This window comes from Patiria miniata, unplaced genomic scaffold (genome assembly GCF_015706575.1).
Source record: "Patiria miniata isolate m_02_andy unplaced genomic scaffold, ASM1570657v1 HiC_scaffold_10, whole genome shotgun sequence".
In the NCBI taxonomy this organism is placed as follows: Eukaryota; Metazoa; Echinodermata; class Asteroidea; order Valvatida; family Asterinidae; genus Patiria; species Patiria miniata.
Window position 1 is genome coordinate 6,901,654 of NW_024037048.1, and position 5,826 is coordinate 6,907,479.

Genomic DNA, 5,826 nt, shown 5'->3' on the forward strand with positions numbered 1-5,826 from the left:
AATCTTGATATCTAGAATTATTGTCGGTTAACATCCTATCTCAATGAATAATCTGCAATAGTCCGGTCTATAAAGTGTCTTCTTCAGTCCTCTTGAAATCTTCCAATTTCCAGTTATTTTTTCAATCATCTTGAATCCTGGAAATTGTTGATTGTGCCTGATTTTCCTTATATCTTGAAACTGCATGATTTTTCTCAATCTGTTTTGAAAGCTTGCTTATTTTTCTATGCTGAAATATACCTTGCTTTGGAGACCTATGCAGTTTTCATCAGTCCTCTTGAAATCTTGAGCCTTCCTGTGTCTTGCCGAGTCCTTATGATGTCTTGAAACTCCATGAATTTTGCTGAAGCTGTCTTGAATATTGCAGGCTTGAAATCTTGGAAATTCCTGTTTTCCTGAGTCCCCTTGAAATTTTGAAACTTGATAAGTTTTCCTGAAGCTGTCTTGAATCTTGAAATCTTGAATTATTGTTGGTTAACATCCTATCTCAATGAATAATCTGCAATAGTCCGGTCGATAAAGTGTCTTCTTCAGTCCTCTTGAAATCTTCAAATTTCCAGTTATTTTTTCAGTCATCTTGAATCCTGGAAATTGTTAATTGTGCCTGATTTTCCTTAAATCTTGCAACTGCATGATTTTTCTCAATCTGTTTTGAAAGCTTGCTTATTTTTCTATGCTGAAATATACCTTGCTTTGGAGTCCTTTGCAGTTTTCATCAGTCCTCTTGAAATCTTGAGCCTTCCTGTGTCTTGCAGAGTCGTTATGATGTCATGAAACTCCATGAGTTTTGCTGAAGCTGTCTTGAATATTGCAGGCTTGAAATCTTGGGAATTCCTGTTTTCCCGAGTCCCCTTGAAATTTTGAAACTTGATAATGTTTCCTGAAGCTGTATTGAATCTTGAACTCTTGAAATCTTGATATCTTGAATTATTGTCAGTTAACATCCTATCTCAATGAATAATCTGCAATAGTCCGGTCTATAAAGTGTCTTCCTCAGTCCTCTTGAAATCTCCAAATTTCCAATTATTTTTTCAGTCATCTTGAATCCTGGAAATTGTTGATTGTGCCTGATTTTCCCTAAAACTTGAAACTGCATGATTTTTTCTTGATCTGTTTTGAAAGCTTGCTTATTTTTCTATGCTGAAATATACCTTGCTTTGGAGTCCTTTGCAGTTTTCATCAGTCCTCTTGAAATCTTGAGCCTTCCTGTGTCTTGCCGAGTCCTTATGATGTCTTGAAACTCCATGAGTTTTGCTGAAGCTGTCTTGAATATTGCAGGCTTGAAATTTTGGGAATTCCTGTTTTCCTGAGTCCCCTTGAAATCTTGAAACTTGATCAGTGTTCCAGAAGCTGTCTTGAATCTTGAAATCTTGAAATCTTGATAGCTTGAAATCTTGAATTATTGTTGGTTAACATCCTATCTGAATGAATAATCTTCAATAGTCCGGTCTATAAAGTGTCTTCTTCAGTCCTCTTGAAATCTTCAAATTTCCAGTTATTTTTTTAGCCATCTTGAATTCTGGAAGTTGTTGATTGTGCCTGATTTTCCTTAAATCTTGCAACTGCATGATTTTTCTTCATCTGTTTTGAAAGCTTGCTGATTTTTCTATGCTAAAATCTACCTTGCTTTGGAGTCTTTTGCAGTTTTCATCAGTCCTTATAAAATCTTGAACATTCCTGTGTCTTGCAGGGTCCTTATGATGTCTTGAAACTCCATGAGTTTTCCTGAAGCTGTCTTGAATATTGCAGGCTGAAATCTTGGAAATTTGTGTCTTCTTGAGTGCCCTCGAAATCTTGAAACTTGATCAGTTTTCCAGAAGCTATCTTGAATCTTGTCATCTTGAAATCTGGACATCTTAAAATCTTGAAATCTTGAATTATTGTTGGTTAACATCCTATCTGATTGAATAATCTTCAAACTTCCAGTCTATAAAGTGTCTTCTCCAGTCCTCTTGAAATCTTCAAATTTCCAGGTTTTTTTCAGTCATCTTGAATCTTGGAAGTTGTTGATTGTGCCTGATTTTCCTTAAATCTTAAAACTTCTTGATTTTTCTTAATCTGTTTTGAAAGCTTGCTGATTTTTCTATGCTAAAATCTACCTTGCTTTGGAGTCTGTTGCAGTTTTCATCAGTCCTCTTGAAATCTTGAACATTCCTGTGTCTTGCAGGGTCTTTTTGATGTCTTGAAACTCCACGAGTTTTCCTGAAGCTGTCGTGAATATTGCAGGCTTGAAATCTGGGTAATTCCTCTCTTCCTGAGTCCTCTTGAAATCTTAAAACTTGATCAGTTTCATGGAAATTGTTGATTGTGCCTGATTTTCCCTAAATCTTGAAACTGCATGATTTTTGTCAATCTGTTTTGAAAGCTTGCTTATTTTTCTATGCTGAAATATACCTTGCTTTGGAGTCCTTTGCAGTTTTCATCAGTCCTCTTGAAATCTTGAGCCTTCCTGTGTCTTGCCGAGTCCTTATGAAGACTTGAAACTCCATGTGTTTCCTGAAGCTGTTTTGAATATTGCAGGCTTGAAATCTTGGGAATTCCTGTTTTCCTGAGTCCCCTTGAAATCTTGAAACTTGATCAGTGTTCCAGAAGCTGTCTTGAATCTTGAAATCTTGAAATCTTGATAGCTTGAAATCTTGAATTATTGTTGGTTAACATCCTATCTCAATGAATAATCTGCAATAGTCCGGTCTATAAAGTGTCTTCTTCAGTCCTCTTGAAATCTTCAATTTCCAGTTATTTTTTCAGTCATCTTGAATCCTGGAAGTTGTTGATTGTGCCCGATTTTCCTTAAATCTTGAAACTGCATGGTTTTCATCAGTCCTCTTGAAATCTTGAGCCTTCCTGTCTCTTGCAGGGTCTATTTGATGTCTTAAAACTCCATGAGTTTTCCTGAAGCTGTCTTGAATATTGCAAGCTTGAAATCTTGGTAATTCCTGTCTTCCCGAGTCCTCTTGAAATCTTGAAACTTGATCAGTTTTCCAGAAGCTGTCTTGAATCTTGCCATCTTGAAATCCTGAATTATTGTTGGTCAACATCCTATCTAAATGAATAATCTTTAAAAGTCCAGTCTATGAAGTGTCTTCTTCAGTCCTCTTGAAATCTTCAAATTTCCAGTTATTTTTTCAGTCATCTTGAATCTTGGAAGTTGTTGATTGTGCCTGATTTTCCTTAAATCTTGAAACTCCTTGATTTTTCTCAATCTGTTTTGAAAGCTTGCTTATTTGTTTATGCTAAAATCTACCTTGCTTTGGAGTCTATTGCAGTTTTCATCAGTCCTCTTGAAATCTTGAACCTTCCTGTGTCTTGCAGGGTCTTTTTGATGTCTTGAAACTCCACGAGTTTTCCTGAAGCTGTCTTGAATATTGCAAGCTTGAAATCTTGGTAATTCCTATCTTCCCGAGTCCTCTTGAAATCTTGAAACTTGATCAGTTTTCCAGAAGCTGTCTTGTCATCTTGAAATCTTGATATCTTGACATCTTGAAATCTTGAATTATTGTTGGTTAGCATCCTATGTTAATGAATAATCTTCAATAGTCCAGTCTAAAAAGTGTCTTCTTCAGTCCTCTTGAAATCTTCAAATTTGCAGTCATTTTTCCAGTCATTTTGAATCTTGGAAGATGTTGATTGTCCCTGAGTTGCCTTTATTCTTGAAACTTCTTAATTTTCCTCAATCTGTTTTGAAAGCTTGCTTATTTTTCTATGCTAAAATCTACCTTGCTTTGGAGTCTTTTGCAGTTTTCATCAGTCCTCTTGAAATCTTGAGCCTTCCTGTGTCTTGCAGGGTCTTTTTGATGTCTTGAAACTCCATGAGTTTTCCTGAAGCTGTCTTGAAAGTTGCAAGCTCTAAATCTTGGTAATTCCTATCTTCCCGAGTCCTCTTGAAATCTTGAAACTTGATCAGTTTTCCAAAAGCTGTCTTGAATCTTGTTTTCTAATCATCTTGAAATCTTGATATCTTTAAATCTTGAAATCTTGAATTATTGTTGGTTAACATCCTATCTTAAAAAATGATCTTCAATACTCCAGTCTAAAAAGTGTCTTCTTCAGTCCTCTTGAAATATTCAAATTTCCAGTTATTTTTCAGTCATCTTGAATCTTGGAAGTTGTTGATTGTGCCTGATTTTCCTTAAATCTTGAAACTTCTTGATTTTTCTTAATCTGTTTTGAAAGCTTGCTGATTTTTCTATGCTAAAATCTAGCTTACTTTGGAGTCTTTTGCAATTTTCATCAGTCCTCTTGAAATCTTGAACATTCCTGTGTCTTGCAGGGTCCTTGTGATGTCTTGAAACTCCATGAGTTTTCCTGAAGCTGTCTTGAATATTGCAGGCTTGAAATCTTGGTAATTCCTGTCTTTCCTGAGTGGTCTGGAAAGCTTGATCAGTTTTCCAGAAGCTGTCTTGAATCTTGTCATCTAGAAATCTTGACATCTTAAAATCTTGAAATCTTGAATTACTGTTGGTTAACATCCTATCTGATTGAATAATCTTTAAAATTCCAGTCTATAATGTGTCTTCTCCAGTCCTCTTGAAATCTTCAAATTTAAAGTTTTTTTTCAGTCATCTTGAATCTTGGAAGTTGTTGATTGTGCCTGATTTTCCTTAAATCTTGAAACTTCTTGATTTTTCTTCATCTGTTTTGAAAGCTTGCTGATTTTTCTATGCTAAAATCTACCTTGCTTTGGAGTCTTTTGCAGTTTTCATCAGTCCTTATAAAATCTTGAACATTCCTGTGTCTTGCAGGGTCCTAATGATGTCTTGAAACTCCATGAGTTTTCCTGAAGCTGTCTTGAATATTGCAGGCTGAAATCTTGGAAATTTGTGTCTTCTTGAGTGCCCTCGAAATCTTGAAACCTGATCAGTTTTCCAGAAGCTATCTTGAATCTTGTCATCTTGAAATCTGGACATCTTAAAATCTTGAAATCTTGAATTATTGTTGGTTAACATCCTATCTGATTGAATAATCTTTAAAATTCCAGTCTATAAAGTGTCTTCTCCAGTCCTCTTGAAATCTTCAAATTTCCAGTTATTTTTCAGTCATCTTGAAGCTTGGAAGTTGTTGATTGTGCCTGATTTTCCTTAAATCTTGAAATTTCTTGATTTTTCTTAATCTGTTTTGAAAGCTTGCTGATTTTTCTATGCTAAAATCTAGCTTGCTTTGGAGTCTTTTGCAGTTTTCATCAGTCCTCTTGAAATCTTGAACATTCCTGTGTCTTGCAGGGTCCTTATGATGTCTTGAAACTCCATGAGTTTTCCTGAAGCTGTCTTGAATATTGCAGGCTGAAATCTTGGAAATTTGTGTCTTCTTGAGTGCCCTCAAAATCTTGAAACTTGATCAGTTTTCCAGAAGCTATCTTGAATCTTGTCATCTTGAAATCTGGACATCTTAAAATCTTGAAATCTTGAATTATTGTTGGTTAACATCCTATCTGATTGAATAATCTTTAAAATTCCAGTCTATAAAGTGTCTTCTCCAGTCCTCTTGAAATCTTCAAATTTCCAGTTATTTTTCAGTCATCTTGAAGCTTGGAAGTTGTTGATTGTGCCTGATTTTCCTTAAATCTTGAAATTTCTTGATTTTTTTTAATCTGTTTTGAAAGCTTGCTGATTTTTCTATGCTAAAATCTACCTTGCTTTGGAGTCTTTTGCAGTTTTCATCAGTCCTTATAAAATCTTGAACATTCCTGTGTCTTGCAGGGTCCTTATGATGTCTTGAAACTCCATGAGTTTTCCTGAAGCTGTCTTGAATATTGCAGGCTGAAATCTTGGAAATTTGTGTCTTCTTGAGTGCCCTCGAAATCTTGAAACTTGATCAGTATCCCGGGAG